The sequence below is a fragment of the Eleutherodactylus coqui genome, chromosome 4 (assembly GCF_035609145.1).
Source record: "Eleutherodactylus coqui strain aEleCoq1 chromosome 4, aEleCoq1.hap1, whole genome shotgun sequence".
NCBI lineage: Eukaryota > Metazoa > Chordata > Amphibia > Anura > Eleutherodactylidae > Eleutherodactylus > Eleutherodactylus coqui.
Window position 1 is genome coordinate 238569031 of NC_089840.1, and position 25865 is coordinate 238594895.

At 40.4% G+C, this 25865-nt stretch overlaps 1 long non-coding RNA gene across 3 annotated transcripts in view; it reads left to right on the forward strand.

The window, feature by feature from the left end:
• LOC136624907 (uncharacterized) overlaps positions 1-25400 on the forward strand; it is a 51462-nt gene extending 26062 nt beyond the window's left edge. The window contains exons 4-6 of one of the 3 annotated variants that reach the window (XR_010792489.1): positions 8752-8832; positions 15759-15824; positions 25092-25400. This is a non-coding gene — a long non-coding RNA (uncharacterized lncRNA). Of the gene's footprint in view, positions 1-8751; positions 8833-15758; positions 15825-24902 lie in introns of all 3 variants that reach the window. The other 2 variants (XR_010792490.1, XR_010792488.1) reach the window with 2 other exon arrangements.
• Positions 25401-25865: the final 465 nt, after the last annotated feature.

Here is a 25865-nt window from a genome sequence, read left to right on the forward strand (position 1 = left end):
TCAGGTCCCCCCCCCCATACACATTAGATAACCGACCGGACCAGACAATTTTTGCTGGTTCAGCCAATGTACATATAAAGTGCTTGGCCACCATTAGCCTGACATTGCTGGAACCACTGCACATGCCGGAGCCGAACAGCACCAATTGGACTCCATTGACTATAATGGGATCCGTTCAGCTTCTGCTTTTCCAACTTGCATTTTCCTGTGCTATTTCATCAGGGATTTTAATCCGAATCTGCGCCGTAGGGTCCAAATTGAACTTTCGGTGCAGATGTGAACCCAGCCTTAGCTATGAGTGAATAGGAAAATATGACCTCCCATTAACAACAGTTATCGTAACAGTGGTCAACCCAAGAACTTTTCTTCTCTCTCACATCCAAGCCCTCCCTCTAAAGAGAATTACTGCACCAGCCCTGGCAAATGTCTTCTATATAAAAGTGATTGCCGGCAGCTTCAGAATTTAATATGCGCCTTCTATAAAACTGGGTGCACACGGATGAGCAGGAGATGAAGTGGTCGGCGCTCGGACAACCTGTTGCCATTCAGAGGATTAGTACATGGAGGACAGCACATAATATTTTGGTTCACAGATTTTCCGCATATCCATGTACAGGCAAGTGTGAAGTGGCCGGGGCTGGGCCTACAGCCAACCCCATCATCTAAATGTTAACAAGCGGACAGAGTGGTGTTGTGACGCCTTTCACTAACCAATGCAAAAAGATTGCAGAGTCAAACTAAGTTCACTCCTCTCACTAATTTATCCTGACAGGGATTTCTAAATAAATGGGATAGTGTGATGAACACGGGGCCGGCCGATAGCAATCCCGCTTCTGCATACTGTATATTCAATGGTCTTACAAACAAGGGGCTTCTACTTCTGGGGATTCTATTAACATTAGAGGCTGTGAGTGAGTATGTGAGTGCTATATGGGCTCTTCTAGGAGGTCCCTGCAGCCATACATATATACTGTATAACCGTGTGGATCCGATTGATCCTAGGCTACCTGATTCAAGAACAGAATTGCAGAAGTGCATTGAAGCTTTAGGCCACCTTCACACATACTGTAGCGTATTCGCTGCGGGCATTCAGCTATGGAAAACCCGCAGTAACTGCTCACCAAATCCACAGTGGTCAAACATAGACCTAAATGGTGCAAACTTGGCTGCCTTTTTAATTGCAGGATGGCTGTAGGGTTTAATCCTTGTATTTCAAGGGTTTACTCGCACTAGTGGGTTTGCATGTGCAATGCACAGAGAATAGAGCCCGTTATTTTCAATGGTCATTGCGCAACATTATACCCGCAGCGATTACACTGGAAAACTCCACTAGCCAAATCCGCGCCTAAATGGTGTGAATTTACGTCTGTTTTTTTTCCAAAAGTGGATCTGTTAGGGGATTTAACCCTTGTATTGCAAGGTTTGAATTCTGCAGCACAAATCTGCAGCAGAAATACACATTCTGTGAATTTAGGATCCGCACCGTTTTTTAAAAACACGGTGGATTTGCTGTGAAATATTTGGATATTTCTGAAATCTCCTCCATAGGGCTTGTACTGTGAACGCTGCAGCAGTTCTGTCAGCGGAAATTCTGCAGCGCTCACAGCCTATGTGTAGACGGCCTTAAAGTTACACAGGCAAGGCATGTGGAGCGAGCAGAGCAACCAAGCAATAGCATGCATAGAAGAAAGAGGACCCCTTAGCAAGGATCGAGCTGCCCTCCCCTCCATTACAATGTACAGTGTTTTTTTCCACCCTGGACCAAAGGGGCTGAGTTTGTTTCCACACCCCTGTCTGTGTACTTTCAGCCAGTTTCCCACCCCCTTGTTTGCAGTTCTTCTGTATGCATAAGAACCCCAAAGGGGTTAGAAACATGCCCCCTCCCTCCCAGGGTCATATAGCAGCTGCATGGTCTGCCTCTATGGTATATATGTCCTTGCATTGAGGGTCTGCAGAAAGCCTGGTGAGCTCTCCTATGGGCACTGTACTGCCTGCCACAATTTGCTACTTTGCAGAATACAGAGATAACTGAGAAGCAGTAGAATATATAAATATTTATAAATATCACGACTGCTATTTATTTATATATTCAACAGATATATATTTATATTATTTCCAGGGGACTCTATATTGGTTTTGTTATAATCAAAAAAAAAAGACAACTATGAACCCAAACTTAAAAGTGCCACCAATAATTCACAAACAGTGCATCTAGCCTGCGGGCACATGCCCATGGCTGAACCACATCTACTAAGCTGTAAGGTGGCACTTATACAAGTGTATGAGCCCTTATGGTACCTCTGTGTGCCTCCGATTTAACTCATACAGAATCTAACATGACACGCTTCACCGGATGCTGTAGGCGCTGTGGAAGGACATCTCCGCACTTGATGGAGGCTTGGTACCATGGAGCCATGTAGCCTCCATGCTCTGACTTCCAGACTCCATGCATGAGACCTAAGGGTCTCAACTTCCCCTGAACGCTTCTGTCTGGCCATAGTTTGAGCGCAGTTTCAGGACAACTGGTCTAGTCTCTAATTAGTCCTGCTCACTTAGATCTTCATGGACTACAACTGAACAAGCATTTACAGTGGGCAAACTTATGTCATTAACACCATAGCGTTCTGCTTGTAGTTATTTGCTTAAAGATGTCTAGACATAAAAACTTCATTAATTAAGTAATTAAGAGCCTCTGGGAACCCCTGGACCTTTCCTTGCTCACTCACTATGCAAATTGCTTCACTGCACTTGGATAAGGCAGTGGAAAAGGTCTGTTTTTCTGTACAATAGCAGGAATCAGTCAAGAGGGTCTACGTAAGTGGTCTGGGTGAGCTACTGAGCATGTGTGACCACCGACACTTACCTTTGTTTGTCCTTTATTGCCCTATGCATAACATTAAAGGGGTTTTCCAGGGAAAAAATATTGATAATGTGTCCTCAGGATAAGTCTTCATCTGGGGTCCTCCGCTCCGGACCCCGGCCTATCAGGTGATCAGACACCTACTTTCACTCCTGCAATTATGGACGCCAGTTGCTACACGGAGGTTGGAGCTACTGTTACAGCGGCACCCCTGTGTATTGTGGTGTCTGATCAGCTTATTGGCTGGAGGAGGACCCCAACCGATCAACTATTGATGACCTACCCTAACGATATGTCATCAATAGTATTCACCCACAAATAGTATTCAATTGCACAAATGTGTTAATTAAAATGATTACAGACCCATCATATTAAAGGAAGCACAAAATAATTAAAGGGGTTTTCTGGAACTTTGGGTACTTTTTCTATTGATGACCTATCACCGATGATCAGCTGATTCCTGTTGCAGCTGTCACAACAAATAGTGTCGGATTGCGCTGTCTGCAGTGCTTGGGTTGGTGTTGCAAGCACAGCTCCCATTGAATTCAAAGGGAGCTGTGCCTGCAGTACCCAATCGGGCCACTACAGTGTTGTCAGTGCTATCTACTTCCAGCGCTGGCCACATCAACAGTGGTGCTGGGAAATTAGATGAATAGTGGGGATCCTGAGCAGCGGATCCCTGATGATCATCTATTGATAACCTATGTTGAAGATAAGTCATCGATAAAAAAAAAAAACAAAGTCCCTGAAACTCCTTCAATATGTATCAGGTAAAGACAGCAATCAGTATAAAGCAGTTGTCTGATATCTCTGGCTGTTCATGATATATCACCCAGCATCACCTGACAAAGAATATTGGGAGATATACTCTCACAATTGTTGGGTGCCATAAGATGGAAACAAAAAAAGCTGTATGGCACAGCTGGGACTTCCGCACCGGCTACAGAAGATTCTTTTCTGGTTCATTGGATGGAATATTCCACAAGATGCTGCAAAATATTCATCCGACTAGAAAAATCTGCACCAAAATCCGCATGTCTAACTGTAGATTTTGATGCAGAACTGAAAATTGCAGAATTCTGCCAGCAATTCTCTGTCGAAATCTGAATTTGGAGCTGTGGATTTTGGTGCAGATTTTGAGGACAGAATGTCCCGCAGCATCCTGTGGAATATTCTATTCCATGTGACAGCACCCTTATTGAAAAGACTCCTTTAGGGCTTCTTCAGGCGATCATATGTGCAAATACGCTCCTCTCAGCCCAACGTATTTCCCCGTTGAACAAGGTAGATTTGCGCCCATATTGGCGCATGGAATATACTTTTTATACATGCAGGGGCTCTTTCTTTCTGCATGCTATGCAAAACCATGGGGGGAGAAAACACCTCTGGACCTCTTTACGCAAAACACCCCACCCGGATTTAAAGGCTATTTTGTGTAATGAGGTCCAGAGGTGTTTTCTCCCCCCATGGTTTTGCATAGCATGCAGAAAGAAAGAGCAGGTCTTATTTTTTTGCACACGCACAAAACACGTTCATGACAACGAACTTATTGACGTCAGTCGGTGCTATTAACTGCGCGTTGTCATGCAGTGAAATTGAATTTTTTCCTATCCACACAATAGTATCTGGTGGTAGTCTGACCACTGAAAGTGCCATCAATCAGAAGAATGGTGGTCCCGAATGTACCTGAATGAATAGAATGGTGGCCATGCAAGCACCCTACTACTCCTTTCATCTATATGTGGCTGTTCGAGATTACCAAGACAGCTGGTAGCGCACATTTGGTGTGACCACTCCTATTCCCATCTGTGGGGGTCCCAGCCTGTTTAAGGTAAACAGAATTTTTTGCTCAAATAGACCCATCTTAGGGCTTCTGCACACGAGCTTATGCATTTTTACGTTCGCTCAGGCGCGCCTTGAATTCGCATGAATGGACGATTTTCCGTGATCAAGTCCTGAGTGTAATTAGCGTTTTCTTGTCCATTCCCACGGCTTGGTGCGATGTTTAAGCGAAAAAATACGTCGCAGCCCGGAAATCCCTTGCTAGGTATAAATCCTCAGAATGACTTCCAATGCCTAAATAGAGGCACCTGTAAGCTTTTCACAGCATTGGACACTGCTAAACTGCTTCCCCCTCCTTTTTTTCCCAGCTCCCATAGGAGTCTATGGGAGACACCAATGTATATCAGTCAAAAGATAGATCCAGAATTACCTTTTTACCCAGCGTATAATAGCAGGAGCGGATTCTGCTTGCATATGTTCTATATTTTACTGTGTTTGAATGAATGCATTGGAATCCAATGCCTCAGATGGTTGGGTATATCGCCCGTGCGTGAAAACACAGCAACATAGGCGTGTATATACGCTCGTGTGAATAAAGCCTTATGATGGAACTGAATGGCACCAAACTAACCACATTGACTATAATGACTATAAGGGGGTTCATCCGGCTTCCGTCATCTTGTCTGACACTCTCTAAGACAAAGCACCACAACAAGTTGCGCTATTCTGTCTTGGATTTTTAGACATATTTGCACTAAATGCTTGAAACGCTTTTGCCTAGCTCAGGGCATTTCATATATATATAATTCAGAAATATCCTCACTTTCCTGTTTTTGTTTTCTGCTCTTTTTGCTGTATTTCAGTTTGTCTCCGTTGTTTTTAGTTATTTTGCATCCGTTTGCCTCCCATAAAATAATTGGGATCCCTTAAGATGTATTTACACAATATAGGCAAATGAAAATTGGACCCATATTACACTTGTAAACCTGCTATTCTCAGGTTTCTGTAACGTGTTTCTGTAATGTGATTCACTTCACTGCATCTTAGTTTTTCACATGCGTGAAAAAAATTGCATGTGCCTTCAGTAGTAGAAGTAGAAAAAACGTTGCACTTGTATGACAGTCGCATTTACATACGAGTGCGATGCGCTTTTTTTGCTCCCATACAGGATGATGGGCGATTCGCACAGCGGAATTACCCAGAAATGGGACATGCTTGCACTATTAGTGCAAGAGAAATATCACTCATGTTATAAAACAACCCATTGAAAATAATGTTTTTTTGGTTTTTTTTTTAAATAAGCAGGTTCCATGCTTCACCCAAGCACATATAACATGTGGCTATTTTTGCCCATGTAAATACAGCCTTAATGGATCATTTCTTTGATTTTTTTTATTACAATACATACCATATATAGTCACAGACAAACAAAAAAATGTGATTGTGAACCGAAGGGGTTCAATTGTAGAACAATGGGGGAGGGGGAAGACTACTATGGCAACTATATGGTCATTAAAATACAACTGTATGGCAGCCTTATGACTTCAGCCTAGAAAGTAAGTCCCATATATTGCTAAGATTACTGAGAGCTTTAACACAGACCCAGTGGCTGTATGGTTGAGGCTCTGTATATACAGAAGGCATGAGTTCTGTTTTTATAGGAGCTATGCTGGACATGTTTTGCAAAAGAGCCTAAACAAATCTTGCTGGAATTTATTGACTGATAACTTCATCAAGATTCTGTATTTTCAGTAATAAATGCAACAGATTACCCTATCCAGATCATCAAAGAGAAAACTAAACCTGATGGAAATAGTGAAATGTGCACGGAGCCTAAAAGACTATATTCACACTAACAGTCCTCCTATATTTTGACAGTAAATATATAGGAAATAATTTTTGGATGGACCCCATTAAGTTCTATAGGCTGCAAAGGGATGAAAAATACCCTTCTATCCGAGTAATTTGTATATGATACAAAAACGTGTTGTACAGAAGGCTGAGGTACAACAGGAGGAGAATAGAGTAACATGTTTCAGAAACTGTTGCAAACTTTTATGTATCAGTTTCTCATCACTTTATACAGTTGCTTCCAAATTATTTCTTAAAACCAAAACTTCTATATTATCTTCAGCAAGTCCTGTACTATAGAAGCAAAATAGTGTTCACATCGTACTCACTGTTATCTCTACTGGAGCAAAGCAAATAAAGAGCGAAGTAATAATGGACCTGCTGGCAGAATGTAGCGTACGCTTCACATGGAGATGTGTATTATATATGAAATAGCAGCTTCTGAAGTATCCATATCTATCTATCTATCTATCTATCTATCTATCTATCTATCTATCTATCTATCTATCTATATCATATCTATCTATCTATCTCTCATATCTATCTATATCATATCATATCATATCATATCTATCTATCTATCTATCTATATCTCATATCTATCTCATATCTATCTATCTCATGTCTATCTTTCTATCTGTTATTTAAGGTCATTAAATGTTTTTACATTAAATTTTAAAACTCATTTATCGTTACAAATTAACAAGCGGAACCTTACCTTCATATATCTGCTATTATTTCATTTAATGCTATTTTTTTACTACTGCGATTATTTGATACCATGTTTTTGTTATTCCATATTATTATTTGCAGTAATGTATTTGATATTAGTTTATGTATTTGATGTTATTTTATGTTTTTCCTATTTGCTTAATGTACTCCATATTATTATTATTATTATTATTATATTGTTCCTTTTATTGATATTTAATCTGTTAAATATTATTATATTCATTTTATACTAATTGAAATGAACTTCTGAAAGTCAGTTCAGTACTTATAGTCCATATGTCCTGTAAAAAGTACATAGTCGTTATATGTATACCATGGCTTACCCTAGGTTACAAAATCCCTTGATAAAGTCCAGCAGAGCACTACTCGGCTGTTAAAACTCCCCAGGTAATTTCCAGATTTGTAGTTTAGATAGGTAGATAGATAGGTAGATAGATAGATATGAAATAGATAGATAGATAGATAGATAGATAGATAGATAGATAGATAGATAGGAGATAGATGAGAGATAGATAGATAGATAGATAGATAGATAGGAGATAGATGAGAGAGAGATAGATAGATAGATCGATAGATAGATAGATAGATAGATAGATAGATAGATAGATAGATAGATAGGAGATAGATATATAGTTTAAAAGTATGAAACTATTTAAAAAGTCACGATGTTCAAACTTTTTTTTTTTTTTTTTTTACTAAGAAATGTAATTTTCATTTTTTTATTTCTTTTAATATTCCAGAATTCGGTTCTGATAACTATCAAACACCCCTAATTTCACTGAGTTAAGTAAAACCCTCCCACACATGAGAGTTTCCTTCTGAGCATGACCGCAATATCAGAATTTCTTTTAGTTCAACTTTTATTTAGTTCATGTTTTCTTTATATACACATATTTTTTTATTTATAAGTTTGCTGAAAGTTGAAGCTTAGAATGAAACTAAGAAAAAGTTCCACAAAAGTCAAAAATAAATAATAACATGAAAAGAAATGAATTGTTCAAGTCACAACTGCAGCCTCAGCCATTTTCTCCGGGATCAGACCGAATGTTCAGTGCAATTTTGGATGATGGAATCGAGTTAATGTAAAATTTCAGTGTGAAAGCTTTAATATCGCTCTGGAGGTATTAATAATGGATCTAGTATTAGTGACAGGAGCCACACATCACATAACACTGAGGGCTCATTTTGCAGTGTTAATGAGATCGATGGAAAGTTAATAAACATGGGGTGGGGGAACCTGGAAAAGTAAGCAGGACTCTTCTTATTATGAGCTGAGCCTGTTAATAATTCACACTGCAGGGATGGGATCATTGCATTACACCGGAACACACAATTGATGCATTTCGATGGGAATCAAGACAGACAAGCAAATAATACATTGCCTCAAATATATTATAGTAGCAAAACTTCGGTCCAAGCTAAGAATGTTCAGCACAGAAGATTTTCTTTTCTGATTTAATTTGTGCAGAAGCTGCAGAACAATAATTAAACTTTAATATTTTTTTCTTTTTTTTTTTCCAATAAAGCTTCCAGCGAGGAAAGTGCAAATGAAGAGCTGTCAGGATGTTCTGCAATGTAATAATCATGTTTATTCTGGTCCAGGACAGGTAAATATTGGGGCATAAACATAATGGAACAATGAGTAGATTATGTTTAGACGGAAAAGAATCGGTTTTGTGGTGTGATACATTTGTTCTATTCTTTTTGTATACATTTTATATCATGTTTAAGTTAGTTATGGTAAACAAACATATAGGGGTCATTATGTAACGTCGCAAACACAGATAAAACTATAGTGAATATATCAGGGAAACTCAATCAAGAAAATAAAACGAGCATAAATAAAATAATATTATTATAGCCAATAACAGCAGCAACCAAAATGAGAATACATGACCATAGAATAATATTATTATTAATGGTAGCAGTTATAAATCTATGACTTGTATAATGAGTTACACAATACTTGCCTTTCGTACAGAGAACTGGCCAGTTTCCTGCTTTGTTGCAAAAAATACATAAAGTCGCGTTTTTTCCCCAGATAAGTCCACTTATAAACACAAACAACAATAATCTTATTAATATACATTTGTATGTAGTAATAGTAACTATGATTATTGTTGTTGTCGTTGTTGTTATTACTACTGGTAATAGCAGTTGCAGTAGTAGAAATAATACCATTAGTAGTATCATTAAACAACAATAAGGAATGACTACTACTGCCACCACTATTTAAACTGTTATAAGTATTTTTGTATTGCCCATTAGTATTATAGCATGGGATGAGACCGATAAAACGGCTAAACTAGTTTTAAATAAACTCTTCATCCAGAGGACATTTTTTTGTAATGGGAAAAAGTTATATAAAACACAGCAGTTCAGCACCTATTGTAGGACATATAGATTTCGGGTGTGTGTAGCCTACATCAATCTGGACACGAATTTGTGCAATAAGAGCCAAGTGCGCGAGAATGTATGAAACTAGGCATTCCCACCAGCTGGACCCCCAACCCCCACCCCTGTTCAATCAAACAGCCTCTACCTATCTATCTATCTGTCTATCTATCTATCTATCTATCTATCTACTATCTATCTAATATCTATCTATCTAATATCTATCTCATATCTATCTATCCAATATCTATCTATTTATTTATCATCTATCTACCTATTTATTTCATTTCTATCTATTTCCTATCTATCTCATATCTATCTATCTATCTATCTATCTATCTATCTATCTATCTATCTATCTATCTATCTCCTATCTATCTCTCGCCTATCTATCTATCTATCTGATATCTGATATCTCTCTATCTCTCTCATCTATCTATGTATCTATGTATCTATCTATCTATCTATCTCTCTCCTATCTATCTATCTATCTATCTATCTATCTATCTATCTATCTCCTATCTATCTAGTATCTATCTATCTATCTATCTCCTATCTATCTATCTATTTATCTATCTATCTATCTCCTATCTATCTATCTATCTATCTATCTATCTAGTATCTATCTATCTATCTAGTATCTATCTATCTATCTATCTATCTATCTATCTATCTATCTATCTATCGTTAGTGTTAGCAGGGCAGATATACTGCAGTTGCTTTGTATCAGTTTATCATCAGCTATCTTGGTATGAAAATCTGAACAAAACAGGGAATTCCAAAATGGAACTAGATCCAGAAAACTGACTAAACTGATATCATTTTATGCATCAGTTGTCAGTCAGTTCAGGTCAGATATTCAAAAAATACTTAGAAAGACAGCAAAAAGTGTAAAAGCTCCCAAAAGTTTGCACAGTTTTTATTTTTGTTCATTTTTTGGCTTTTTCTGTATGTTAATGTGTTATTAAGCCAAATATTTCTATGACAGGGTTCTTTCTGACAATTTTAACATTTAAGATTCAGGGACAAATTCCCTAAGGCTGTATAATATAGACAGCATGCAGACTGTGAGGCTGGTTGTCCAAAGTTGCACCACATCTTTTACAGTGTCACACAGTGCTTGATACATTTGGCACGTCTTTGTTGCACATTTCAATTAGCTTCCTACTTTCTATCACCTGTTGGGTGGTATTCTTTAGAAAATATTTTCAAAACTAAAAATGGCGCACACCAGTACAAAAACAGACCATTTTACAACTTTACAAACATTTGTCTCCTTTGCTGGAGTTATGGTGCATCAGGAATAGTAAACCCGCCCCATGGAGTTACAATGTATTCCTTTTCTGTAGAAAAACATGTTTTTAAGGCTTTTTTCAGGTACAGTTTTTTTGGCATTTTTTATTTTTTTGAGGCTGGTAAAAAATGTCATGAATTTCATGCATTTTATATTAGTTATATGTTTTATGTATACAGAAGTCTATGGGAAAGTGCCCAACCAAAACATTAATCCTAGAACATGCTGTTTTTAAAAAAAATAAGGAAAAATTGGCAAAAAAAAATGTGTAGTGTGTATTTCTGTTTACCTGCAGCTAATATTGGTTTGTAGCAATTTTTTATGCAAAATATGCAGCAAAAAATGTCTTTTTAATGTAAAATGCTGTGTGTGAAAGCTCCTGAAAATTCATATTTTTCCCCTTTTAATAAGTTCTATCCTTTTTTTTTTTTTTTTAATTTTTTGCTCACCCTCAGGTTATTTGTTTGCCATTTCACTCCTATAGAAACAGCTGAAAAAAGCCATTCCCAAAGTATTTTTGTATTTTCTGGCATTTTTCTTTGCAGCTTGTTTTGCTACAAACTTACCCAATTATTAAATTTGCTGAATTTTATAATGCAGATAATGTATCGTTAACGGTTACATTCTGTTACTTACCTGTATCAATAAATTGCTGATGACATGCAGATGTAACTTTTTTGTAACCTTTGAAAAAGGTCTTGTTTGATAAGTGTGGCTATAACATAACTCTGCCCGTCACCGGGGCCCCCTGAATCACAAATAACGTACAAGCAGTCATCCTCTTAACACAAATACTTAGTACGTGTATTGACGCGTAGCACTGTAGTTTTTGCGCACGCAGGGCATGTTCACATGTATGTGCGACATCCCCCTGCCATGACTTAAAAGGCAATTTAGCCTAATGAGTTCCAGATGTTTTCTTTTTCTCCCTTAATTGCGCAGCATACTGCGCGTTTGCGAGTATATTGAGTGTGCAGCTCCCATAGGCTTCTATGTGACTCATGATGCTCAAATGTGTCCTAATTTTTTCTGCGAGGGCAAATTACGCACAAAGCACATTAATGAGAATGAACCCATAAACATCAATGGACTCTATTTTCTGCTCATTGCGTGCGTATATTTTACAGACGCACAAGCGCACACAAATACTGTTGTTTGAAGGAGCCCTATAAATACCACAAGTTTTTGGCTTTTTTAAGGGACCTTTCACAGCGGCGGAGTATTTCTGCAACATCACAGCAGAATTTGCCACCATGAGGAAGATTCTAGAACAAAATATACATTTCTAATGTGGATTTTCATGCAAAATTGAAAATGACAGAATTCTGCAAAATATTTCGCAATGTCTTGAAGAATATTCTGGTGCTTGAAAACGCTATAACAATGGTGCTATAACAAAATTTAAAACCCCCTTTATTTGTTGCAAGAAGGACTGGGGGGAGTGGAGGAGGGGGGGGGGGGGTACAAAAGCTCCAGCTTGTTTGTGTAGGATAAAGGAAGCCATGTCTGGAAAGAGGTCTGTCATTTCTTTGGGATGTAAAATCAGTTTTGATCAGTTCAATCAGGATCCATTTATTTTATGGGATCCATAAATCTTGTCCCGATTCTGTATGCATGGAAATTTTTGTCTACAGGTTTTAAAAATATTTGCTAAAACAAGGAATTCATGGATGAACAAATCCCATATTTTTTTGGATTTATTCACAAAATCTTGTTTTCTGGTGTTGTTGGGTATTTTCACGTGTGGAATTTTTCACATGTTGCGCTGCGTGTTGAAAATGCAGAACAAAAACACAGTTAAATACACCATGAAAGACACGTCATTTTCGAGAAAAAAAAACAAACAGTCAAAGGGACCTTTTACACGGGCGGAATTATTCCGCCAGAACACATCATTAGATACAGCTTATGCTTAATTCACATGACCGCATATATCGGCCGCTGTTTTCACGGCCGGACGATATACGCTACCATCTGATACATTGGATTCCAATGCATCAGATCACACAGGTGATTTTCCGCCACCTAAAAGTGCCCAGCCGGCCAGAAAGAAGTTTAGCAGCGTGTTTGCTAAACTCCCTCCCCCTTCTCTCCACCTCTCTGCTCCTTGCTGGCTGTTTGCAATGGGAGGAAGAGGGAGCTAGTTGCTAAGCTCCCGCCCCGTCCCTCCTATTGCTGGCAGCCAACAAGGGGTGGAGAGGGGACGGGAGCTTAGCACACTAGCTCCCACCCTGTCCTGCCTCCTTCCCTAGGCGAGAGCCGCTGAGGGGGAGGGAAGGGGAAGACAGTTTAGCCGAGCTGTCTGCCCCCACCCAACGGCATTGCGGGCTTGGCGTATATGCGCCAGACCTGGGCCATCTGAATGGCTGCACAAATGTTAGATTTGTGCGCCTGTTCATGCCTTTTTACGACGCCGGTGGGCAAACATAAAAACGCTGACACCTGTGTGAATAAAACCCTTGGGGTGGTTTCAGCATCCGTGTGCGCAACTACACTCAGCACTATAGAACGTAGTTGCGTATAAATAAGGGTTTTTTTACCTTCTCAGGCTTTTCCAATTCCGCGCCATAGCACAGGAGTTTGAAAAAAACAGCAGGATGACGGGCCCTGCCTCTCTTTCCCGCACGTAGTATTAACTATCTTTTGTTAATTAGTATTCACGCCCAAAAAAAGAGCTAGTGAAAACTAAACCACTGAAATCAATGGTTTCGTTTTGTCACGCCCGCATTACGAGACTTAAACACACCCATGTGGTCGGGCCCCAACAGTGCTTTCACATGGGGTAGAACTTGTCCACTCTGAGGTTTACACATCACAATGTTAGGGCTTCCTCAGATAGGGGGGATTTAGTCCCATTATGCGACTGTGAAAATCATGGCCGCGTAACGGGTCAAAACCAAACCATTGATGTCATGCCTGTTATTCTCACACATTAACCCTTTCCAATCCACTGTCTGACCTCTGAAGACATTACAATTTAAGGCTGTACAGCTCTGATGTTAGAAGACGTCCGTCGGGGTTCTCTTACTGTATATTGCCAGCCTCTCTGCTGTTGGAGCCTATCCAATGTGTCACCTCATGCAGTACCGGCTTTAGCCAGCAGAGAGCACTGTTGTATAACGGCAGAAAAAGAGTAAGCCCCCTAGGAAAACCAGGATCCAAATTGGATTGGAAAGGGTTAATACTACATGCGAGGAAGGTAGGATAGGACTTATCTTCCCATAGTTTTATTTCCACTCGCAAGCTATGGCGCAGAGTTTGAATGCCCTGAAAAAAAAACAAACAGTGCATGCGCAACTACGTTCCATAGCGGTGAGCATAGTTGCTCATACTCCCATGTGTTTTTGCCCTTAGTGCGGCTTCAGACAACCTTATGTGCGATTGCGCACACTTCAGTGCAATGTATTTGCGCAGTGAGCGAGGCTGATGAGGTAGATTTGCATACATGTCAGCGCATAGTACTGTACTTTTTGCATGCGCAAAATCTCCCGCCCTGATTTAAAAGGCTATTTAGCCTAATGAGGTCCAGTTGTATACTCTTCTTCACAGAATTGCATAGCGTATCACACTTTTGCGCAAGCATTGAGCGTGCGTTTTATGCATCTCCCATAGATATCTATGGGGGCCTTGGCTGCGTAATACGCAGAAAAATAGAGCAAGTCCTATGGGTTCAATGAACATTCAAAGACATCAATGGGTTGTATTCTCTGTGGATTGCGCATGTATATTTTACACGCAAAAACGGTCATTGGGCTTGAGTTCCACCTCTGTTAATATCTGAACATCTTTACTTCAAGTTCAGATTTTGCTGCAGAAAAGTTTTCTACTGCAGAATGAAGAACATTTTGCAGGATTGTTGCCAATTTCTAACATAAAGGAGATATAATTCTGCAATTAAAGTTTGCAGAAAAAAACGTAAGAAACTCCACAAAATGTTCCACAAAATGTATAATGCAGTAAAAAAGGCAAAAAAATATAAATCTTGTACTATTTGACAAAATCCGTAAAAGCACTTTATTCTGTGAATTATACTGTGCCGAGTGAAAGAGCCCTTAGGGTCTTAGGATGCGATCCCACTAGTGTTTATATAAGATCCTAACTGATTGAACTGGTATAAAAATTATATCAAGGGCAGCTTCCGACAAACGTATGAGCACAAAGCCTCAGCGCCATGTATCTGTGCGTGGAACTGTACTATTTTGCGCATGCTGGGCCAGTTCATATGAACACGTGACCCCTCCACCTTGATTTAAAAGGCTATTTAGCATAATGAGGCTTTAGCTGCGTTCTCTTCCCCGCAGTTTTGCGCAGCATTTTGTGCATGTTCTTGCTCATTGAGTACACATTTGCGCACCTCCCATAGACTTCTATGGGTTCTTTGGTGTGCAAATACGCAGGAAAATAGAGCAGGTTCAATTTTTTGCGTGCAAATAAAGGAAATGAGAATGAAACCATTGAAATCAATGTTTGGCGCACGTAATTTTTGTGTGCGCAAAAATATGCGCAAATACGTCCATGTGAAGCCGTCTGAAGATACAACAATTTTCAAGTTATTCTCTTTGATTTGGTTCCACTTCCAAGACACGGAGATTTATCAGCGGCCTTATCTAAACTCGAGGAGTATTTTTTTTCATTTTGCTAAAAATAACTAATGTTTCTGTCAACGCATTTCATTCACACGGAGGGTTCTTAAATTGATGAAAATGTCTATAAAAGCTGAATGCAAACACCACAGGTGGACGGAGTCGGCGATGATTACTCTAAGTTCCCATACAACAACAATTATTAGCTACATTTGTCAAAAATCATCCGTCAAACGACCCGTCCCTTTAATTGTTCTTACAGAAAACGGAAAAGCACCTGGGCGAACGCAAAAAATGATTGAAGAACTGATGTAACCGGCCGCTACTGGTATGAATGTTACTGTATGTGTCTGGCAGCTTAGAATACATACAGCATTTACTTCATCTTCGTGGGTGATGGGCGGGCAATACTAGTGCCAACAAGAAGAGTTACTGTTGCAAAGAGAACCTCAGATCACTGATAGGTCTGACTGCTCCCCCGTGGTCATTAGATTGGGGGATTCGCTTGCTACACACCGTTTATTAGATAAAAGTAAAGTTGTTAGTGAATTGATACATATGCCACATTTTCTGCACCCCATATTTACAGACACCATGTTTGTAATGAACCCTGGCAGGTTACATAATATAGCTGATAGGCAAAAGAAGAAGGTGATAACTGGGAGCAAAAGCTGAGACTGAAATGCTAGTGTACATAGTAAAATGAAAAGAATGAGAAGATAACGGTTATCAGAAGATATCTGCCATGTGCGCATATCATCCTCCAGTGTATTAGGAGTTAGCTTTATGGGCATAAAAGTCTGTATAAGTGATTACATAAAAGGTTCAACTGATCTGTGATATTTACCATCTAGTTTAGGGAATTTTTAGTGACATTTTTTTATTTTCAAAAAGACTTTTGAAATACAAAAAGGAAGAACGAAGGAAAGGAGGAAGCAAAAAGAAGATGAGAGAAAGAAATATAAAGAAGGAAGGGAAGGAGGGAGGAAGGAAGGAAGGAAAGAAGGAAAGAATGTAAAAAAAGAGGTAGAAAAGAATAAAGGAAGGAATAGACAGAAGGAAAGAAGAACAAGAAGAAAAAAGGAAGGCTGGACAGGAAGGAAAAAAGGAAAAAATATAGAAGGAAGCAATGGAAAGGACAAAAGAAAGAAGGAAGAGAAAAAGAACATAAGGAAGGAAAGAAGAATAAGAAAGGAAGGATGGATAGAACAGAAGAAATGAACAAAAAAATGGGGAGGAAGAGAAAAAAAGAAGGAATAGAAGAATGGGTAGTAGAAAGGAAGAACTGCTAGGGAGTAAGGAAGAAGGAAAGAAAGAAAGAAGGAAAGAAAGAAGGAAAGAAAGAAAGAAGGAAAGAAAGAAAGAAAGAAAGAAAGAAAGAAAGAAAGAAAGAAAGAAAGAAAGAAGGAAAGAAAGAAAGGAAGAAAGAAAGAAAGCTAAAGAAAGAACGAGAGAAAAAGAAAGAAAGGAAGAATGAGAAAAAGAAAGGAAGGATAGATAGAACTTAAGGGAGGGAGAAAGGACTAAAGTAAGGAAAGGAAAGAAAGAACAAAAAAAATAAGGAAGAAGAAAGCAAGAAATAGAACAAAGAAAAGAAGACTGAGAAGAAGGAAGGAAGGAAGGGAGGGAGAGAGGGAGGGAGGAACATAGAGAGGGAAGGAGGGAGGAACATAGTGACAGCAGACATCTGAATATTAAAGGGGTTTTTAGCTCTTTGATCAGCCGTTTGAAGCGGCCGGTGGCTTCAGTGCATACCAGGTCCAGCATCATGCATTGTATAGCAGCTCACTCCCATTCACTTGAAATAGGAAACACCTTCCTATCACCCAATCAGTCCATTCACCACAGGAGATGTGTAGTGGGGTTGTGAAGAAGGGTACCCTATCACCGAGCCCACTGAGAGTTTTCCAACAGACAACACCTAAATGACGTTCTGCAGTGACAGGAAGAAGGCAGCACAAATTCCTGACGGTCACATGGACCAGGGGCTGATGTTGTGACGTCACCCCGCCCTGTCTCCTGAATGTAACCGGCATGCCGCAACCGATACATTATCCACATGGTGTTTCTGTAAAATGCATATTTGATAAGCCCCCATCAAACGACTTCCCTTCCAGGGTAGTTATGAAGACACAATGCTTTGCATACAGATGTAACAAAGTGTAACTTGTGTGTGATAACTAGTTATTTTACCCTAAACTATTACAAAATATCTTTTCTTAACCCAACAAACCCATAGAAAAGCAACTAAAAGGGTAAAGAAACAGCTATATCTATAGATTCACAAATTCTAGCAGGAACCACAATCTAACTCGGACCTTAACTTGTCTATCTGTGCCAACGATTCCTTCAGCTGCCCTAAATACCATGACCAAAACAGAGTTGCTTGTTGCCCCCTCCCCTGGCACTCAAAGTGCAAGCCCCGCTAATTCCTCCTTCTCTGAACTACACCGCTGGTGGGGTAACATTTCCATCCACTTCCCAATATCTTCATATCGCTGTATATTATCATATATTTTGGACTTTGCAAGAAATCTAAAAGAGTTAAGTGGAAATGAGGACTTTGTGGCCAGCGGTCCTTCGGGGTCATCATGCCATCCCATTTGGTATCACGCTGCCGGACAGTTATGCAGAACTGATACAGGAATTAGAATCTAAACATATGATGGGAACCGAAAAATATGTTAACAAGCGGGCATGCCAAGGCCCCTATTTTCTCTCCTTGAAGGCTGCCATCCTGCAAGGTCAGTGTGATGAAAGGCTAAGATAAATTTGGGAAGATGGGTTATAATTAAGCCATGTGGTGTGGATGGTTGTAAGTCGTGATTAATGAGCTGCTGCCATATGATCTAGGCACACAAGCTGAGCTGTTTAAGCTTTACCTCGGAGCGCAGAAAAGGTAATGCTCTGTTCTTATTAAGGCAGAACAAACATTCCGCTCCCAGATTATTCTTTTTTACATTTTCCCTGAATGTGTTCTGGGAGAAGCCAAATAGCCATTCTAATATATGTATATAGATCATGGGACATCACGTCTCTCAAGAGGGGTAGCTCTATTAGGTTGAAGGCTTCTTTCAGACATAGTATCATTGTGGTGTGTTGCTGGTTTGTAAATTACGCGCTTTTTTTTAACAAACTTTTCTTGGTGCCATGTTTTTTTCTATAGACAGGTATTTTTAGGTCCTTTTGGCCCTCATAGAAATCTATGGGAAAACCCCTTACATAGAGCATGCTGCATGTTGCACAAAAAATGCCATTGACCCAAAAATGCATCAGAAGTGTGGAAAAAGGCAAATAAAAAATGCAGTGTTTGCAGTACATTTCATATTTTCGGATCGGCTTATAGTTAATACCTAGTTATGGTGTTTTTTAGCTCAAAAAACCCCACCAAAATCCATTGGGAAAACTATGCAAAAAAAAAAATAGCATTTTTGCTAAAAAATGCTATCTAGGCATTGTTAAAGACTTTTACGCCAGTTTCTGGTGTAAAAAAGTTCAATTTTGTGTGAGGTCTGATTCCGCTAAAATTTTGTGACTTTTACACTATTTTCCCCAAAAAGGAGTGTGGCTTGTCAGAGGGAGCGTGGCTGCTGCGGACCGACATGTTTATGTATAATTTATAACAGATAGCGGCATAAATTATACTAAAATTTTACGTCAGACCGGTTTTGGCATACATGGGGAAGCCGAGACGCACCTAATATACGAAGAGTTGTGAGCATCTTCATATATTAGGTGCATGCAGAGATTATATTAAGGGCTCCTGCAGACGAGCATTGGCGTACATACACTCGTAATAGCGTGCAAATAACACCGTAAAGGGAGCGCTATAGTGGGCTATTGCACGCGGATCTATGCATTTTACTGTACTTTTCTGCGCTTTTCTGTCACATCAGTGCAGAATACACCCATACCATGATTGAACTGGCTGTGCAACCTAATTAGTCCCGGTGTTATCGATTAACACTGTGAAATCGCACAATTCAGTGCGCGATCTCGTGTGGACGGGGTGCGCATTTACACTCCTATGGTACCTTGGGTGCAAAATGCACACAAAAATTTCAGCGCAAAAATGCAGAATTTGAGGGAACCCATTGAAATCAATGAGCAAAATTGCCCATCTGCAGGAGTCCTATGAGTGGTGTTCGAAATACCGGTCTTAATAAATTTCCCCCTATATGTGTAACCAACATGAAAGGGTTGTCTGGTTTGGCAAACCCATTTTCAAGTTATGGACCAAAAAACGTTTAGTAGGGAAATATTTAACAGTTTGGGTTTTTAGTGGTGTTTTTTTTAACCTGCTTGTGTTTTTGGGGTCAGCGGCATTTTCTTCCAATTGCAATAGGCTGTGGGTTTACTAGCTTTTTCTGCCACTTCGCATAAGCTTCTCTGTAGGACATAAGAAGCGGCATAAAAAAATGCATACTAGAGACGTGTCCATAAAGCTAGGGCTACATAGTGATTTTGGTCATTAATGGATGATGCAAATGAAGATTGCTGTGTAGCCCTGAGATCCCCTAATCTACTAGAATTCCATATGGTCACATTGCGACTCACAAATTTTTGCGACTGTAGCCCACAGATCACAAAAAATCGAATGTAGCTGGATTTTTTGCAATCTAGGGGTTACAATTTCAGCGAGTTGCAATCATAACACAACCACATCGACGTTTAATACACTAGGAGATCGCAGGGCTACATAAAGATCTTTGGTCGTGCCAGGTAGCCTAGCCTAAAAAGAAGCCACTCAACACCTGTAAAAATATACATAGTAACATAGTTTGTAAGGCCGAATGAAGACAATGTCCATCTAGTTCAGCCTGTTTATCCTCCTATGTTGTTGATCCAGAGGAAGGCAAAAAAACCTCAGAGGCAAGAGCCAATTAGCCCTTTTGGGGGTAAAATTCCTTCCCGACTCTCTTATGGCAATCAGACTAATCCCTGGATCAACCCCTAATAGTTCCTACCTGCCTGTATAGCCGGATCAACAACCCGCTGGTCACCTAATATTTATATCCTGTAATATCCTTCCACTCTAGAAAGACATCAAGTCCCCTTTTAAACTCCTCCATGGATTTTGCCATCACCACTTCCTCAGGCAGAGAGTTCCACACGGACCAGTTTCATAAGTTTTCTTAGGTGTGTTAAGGGAGCTATTGGAAATTTTTCGAGTAAGTAACTAGGGAGTTGCTGTAAACATAGTTTCTTGCACTTGGGAACCTGACACAATCGTGTACGGTATTACATGTAGTGCAGTGAATATTAAAACGGTCCCCCGTCCCCTCTCTAGTGTGACCCCATCCCCTTTCTGTCCCCAACTTATTTTGTGGCAACCCATCACCCCCCCTTCCCCATACTCATGTTTGCCTAACCGGGCTGCAGGCTTTCCCTCGGTCTTGGTTCACCTCTGGTCCATCAGTCATGTGCCCATTTAAGCACATGACCACTGTTGCCAATCACTGACCTCAATGGATACTAAGACTGTGATTGGCCGATGTGGCCACAAGTTTCCACAGGCACGTGACTGCTGGAGCCACAAGTGAGTGGAGACCAGAGATGCAGAGACACACAGTAAGTGAGTATAGCTTTTATTATTTTTAACCTCCTCATTACCTTTGACCTGTGTCTGCGTCCTTAGGAAACGGACACAGTTGAGATTGGTGCCTCTTCCATGGGGCCCGATGTTAACAGAGGCCCCATTGAAGGTGCACTGTTCGACCTATGGTTAAAGCAGCCCTGATTACATGGACACATATTGATTTCTAAGCTTACCATGTAATGCTTAATTTTCCTTATGGTGGCGCTGCAGAGGAATGACTGCAGATTACAGCTGATTGTGGATGTCCAAGAAAGTGGTGTGAGGCTCGAGAACGAGATCATCCAGCATGAACACTATTCTGCTCAGTGTTATTATTGTATACCGCATAGCTGGCAAACTGACTTGATATATTTTCCCCTCTATATCCACTCTACATGTGACATCTCTAACTGATCATGTGATGATTGTAGACTATATTAATGCAAATATACTGTTTCGCTGAATTTTGGCAAAACGTTTGGTTCAATCCCAATTAGTTTGAATGAAGCTGAAACTTCACCAATACCCCTAAAACTGGTGCATAACACTGTCTGAGAGACGTAAAAGCCCTGTATTATACTCTTAGGTCACCTAGGAATGTATTCAAGTACTTTTGAGCTGTTTTAAGGCAACATTAATGAGGAAAAAGAATAAGAAGGTAAAAAGAGGAAAGAAGGAGAAAGATTTTTCCTTCTTGTTCTTCTTTTTCTTCATCTTCTTCCTTCTTTTTTCCTTCTTTTCCCTTTCTACTATTCCTTCTTCTTTTTCCTCCTCCTCCTTCTTTTTTCATCACCTTCTTTTAGTGGGTTTGGTTGGGACAAACCACCCGAAGTTTGTGTTTACGCTGAATCAAACTTTTAGCAAAGTTTGACCCAAAACTTGGTTCAACTGTTTCAGTTCACTCATCTCTAGTACTTCACATAAGCTGGCAAGTGGAAATAGAAGGGCTACTGAAAAGTGCACGGGGCATATTCCTGCCCCAGGTTTGTAGTTCACACCACATGCAGGGTATCATGCAGAACGTTTGGTTCATGTCTTTTAGGGAATGTTATATGGAAAATATTATTGATGATCTGTCTTCAGAATAGCCGTTCAATAGTTGATCAGCTAGGGTTCCCACTGACGGTGCTGCAAATACATAATGATCAAAGCAGAAGCCGCTGTTCCAACTCCAATGCAGTGTCCGGCACTTGTAACTGCAGGCGCAGCTCTCATTGTAATCAATATATGCAGTATATATTCTGTGACTGTTTAAACACACAAGTCCTAATAAAGCAACTAATACAGATCAATGCTGCTTTGCCCACAGCAAACTGAAGACACATATAATGCTTACAATATAAAGATAAGTGTACATGCCAGGTTAGGAGAGGCAGAGATAGTTTACACACTGTCTGCAGGTCTGAGAGCAGTGTAAATGCAGGAAAACTGAGCCTGTGAAGACAGCCCCTCCGCATAGCTAAGAAAACATCCCAGTAGCTAAAGAAGCTAAATGCCTAACAAAAAGCAGTGGCTTACAGAGGGGCTGCATTTCAGCTTTGATTTACAGTGCTAAAACAAAAACATTTTAATGAGTGTTAATTACAAGATTGATGAGAAACAAATACACTATTAGGCCTTAGTCACGCGGGCGTTTTTTGCCGCGATTTGCGGATCACATGACGGATGCGCATCCGCAAATCGCGTGATATAAATTATAGAACAAATTATATTCATGAATGGGTGTGAGTGAGAGCTGCCCCTGATTGGTCCCTGCGCGGAGCCAATCAGAGGCAGCTCTCACTCACACCCATTCATGAATTCATGAATGGGTGTGAGTGAGAGCTGCCTCTGATTGGCTCAGCGCTGAGCCAATCAGGGGCAGCTCTTACTCACACCCACTGCCGGCCGGCAGCGCTGAACTCCGTCTGCCGGGACAAGGTGAGTATATATATTTTTTTTATTTTTACACATTTCTGGATGAATTGCAGGGAAGGGCTTATATATTTAAGCCCTTCCCAACAATTCATCCTGCGATCGCCGGCAGCCCATTGCTTTCAATGGAGCCGGCTGTATTGCCGGCTCCATTGAATTCAATGGGCAAACATCGTTCTTCTCTGCCACAGCTGTTACAGCTGTGGCAGAGAAGAATGATTTGTCTAGTATATGCTCTCAATGGGGTCGGCGCTGCTGCCGCCGGCCCCATTGAGCGCATATAGAGAAGAGAACAGGAATCGCAGATCGCAGATAGGTGCGATCTGCGATTTCTGTTCTATAATTTATCGGACGAGCGCATAAAAAGCGCTCATGTGTCCGATACCATTGCAAAGCAATGGTTTTATAAAATCGCCGGACGCATGCGCAAATCGCGCGAAAAAACGCCCGTCTGACTAAGGCCTTAAATGAGTATAAGTTGTAAAAAGCAAACAAATATTTTTAATGTATATATTAAAGGGAATCTGTCTTCAGAAAACCACTTAGGCCTCCTTCCCACGAGCGTGACGGGGTCCGCCGCGTAATATTACGCAGTGAAGCCCGTCACGGCGCCCCCCAGAGCCCCTATACTTACCTGCGGGAGATAGCGTGAAATCGCTTCCCCGCCCACCACCGCCGCGTCACCGCCCGTCACCGCCCACCACCGCCGCGTCACCGGCCGTGTCACGTGCACGGCCGGCCGTGTCACGTGACGCGGCCGGCCGCGTCATTTGGCGTCATATGACGCGCGGCGGTGGGCGGGAAAGCGTTTTTTCACGCTATCTCCCGCTGGTTACAGCGGGAGATAGCGTGAACGGACGGCTTCCATTGACTGCAATGGAAGCCGTCAGTGCGTACAGCCCGTCCTCACCCGCAGAAAATAGAGCATGCTGCGGGTGAGGAACGGGAGAAATCGCGGTGCGTAATTCCGCGCTGGAATTACGCATCGTGAGCATTGTGCTATTAGGTTCAATAGAACCTAATAGCTGCGGGCAACGCAGCGGATTTTCGCCGCGAATTACGCGGCGGAAATCCGTTCGTGGGAAGGAGGCCTTAAAGTTTAAATCAAGTTTGTGTGTTAAACACATATTTATGTTTGGTATTTTTTTAAATTTTGCATGTCGCTATGTACATTCTAAAAAATCCTAATATCCTGCCATTTGCACTCTGGCCCTTAGGCCTAATAATAGTCTGAACCACTGGCGTAACTATAGGGGATGCGGTTGCACTTGGGCCCAGGAACCTTAGGGGGCCCATAAGGTCTCTCTTCTCCATATAGGAACCCAGTACTATGAATAAAGCATTATAGTTGTGGGCCCTGTTACAGGTTTTGCATTGGTGCCCTGAAGCTTCAAGTTACACCTCTGGTCTGAACTTTTCTGTTCTGTACAGCAGTCTCATGAACATTAGAAACAATAGATTGAAAAGGACTCTTTGACTTTTATGAAAGAGTGTTGTGGGCATACTCTGTGACCTTAGAGGTCATTATGCAGGGAGGAGGAGGAGGAAAGCTGTGACCACCACCTATTGTGAAGGGTGGATCCTGTGTTATCTATAACTCTCTTTGTAATCCTGCTTGTGATAATAATGAGATGACTGCTGAGAAGTGATTCTAAACAGGAAGTATCAGACTATTATTAGGCTTTTAGTCGGTGTGAAAACTGCAAGACTTAAGGATTTTTTTTTTAATATTGCTAAATCAAAAATTTTAAAGTCTCCAAAAAAAAAATAATGTTTTAACATAAAAACGTGACTCAAACAGACTCTGATGCATATTCCCTTTAAGAAAATTGCCATGTTGTCATTCATTGCTGCTCCTCAGGCTGTAGATTATCCTGGTTTCTTGCCACTAACAGCATTCTTCTTTGTGATTAGTGCTTATCTAGAGGATTGCCACCTATCCTATATAAAAATCACCAGTAAGACTGACATGTCTGCCTGCCCGGCGGGTGCTGTGTGAGCCATCTCCGTACTCAAGATTACAAGGAACAGCTGTAGCTGGCTCGGTTTTGATTTCCCAACATCCTGCGCTGTAACATTCGGAGCTCTCGCTTTTCTCAATAGGTAATGCAGGAAGTGGAAAGAAAACCCAGACTGATTTGTGTTCTGAAGCTGTAACCATGGATATGTTTCATGGAAAGAAGTGAGATTGATGGCTGCAGATGGGAACTGGGAGGCTGAATTATAGATGCCGAGTCCCACATGGTAAATCTCAACAAGAAGAAAAGCCATTGAAGATCCGAGGAGGTGGCTGCGATGTATTTGTGCGCTATTCGCTACATTACCCTGAGTATCTCTCATGCAGTAATACAGAATGTATGCTTCGAATGTACATTGTGAATAAATAAAAATTAATAAATCTTGTTATTTGTATAGCGCCAACTTATTTCGCAGCAGTTTCAGGTAATTTATTTATTACCCCCCACCAAGCTGGGTACTCATTTTACCGACCTCAGAAAAATGGAAGGCTGAGTCAACCTTGAGCCGGCTACCTGAACCACGCGGGGTTTGAACTCACAACCTTCAGGTCGTGAGCAAGAGCTTAGGACTGCATTTCTGTTGCCTTAGCACTCTATGTTACAATTATGCATTTGGCACATGAGGAATATCTGTTCCGTTAAGGAAAAATACAATATTTTATTTTCACCCAAGTTCATTCCATGGGCTGTCATTAAATATTTGTATCATGCCTTGAATGTTAAGATTTACTTTATACATACATTTCTGATTAAAGGGAATGTGTTATCAGAAAATGACATATTATTTAAAGAAAATTTTAAGGTAAACATATTTTAAAGATTTAGATTTCTTAAAATTTTTTAATCTCACCGTGTACAT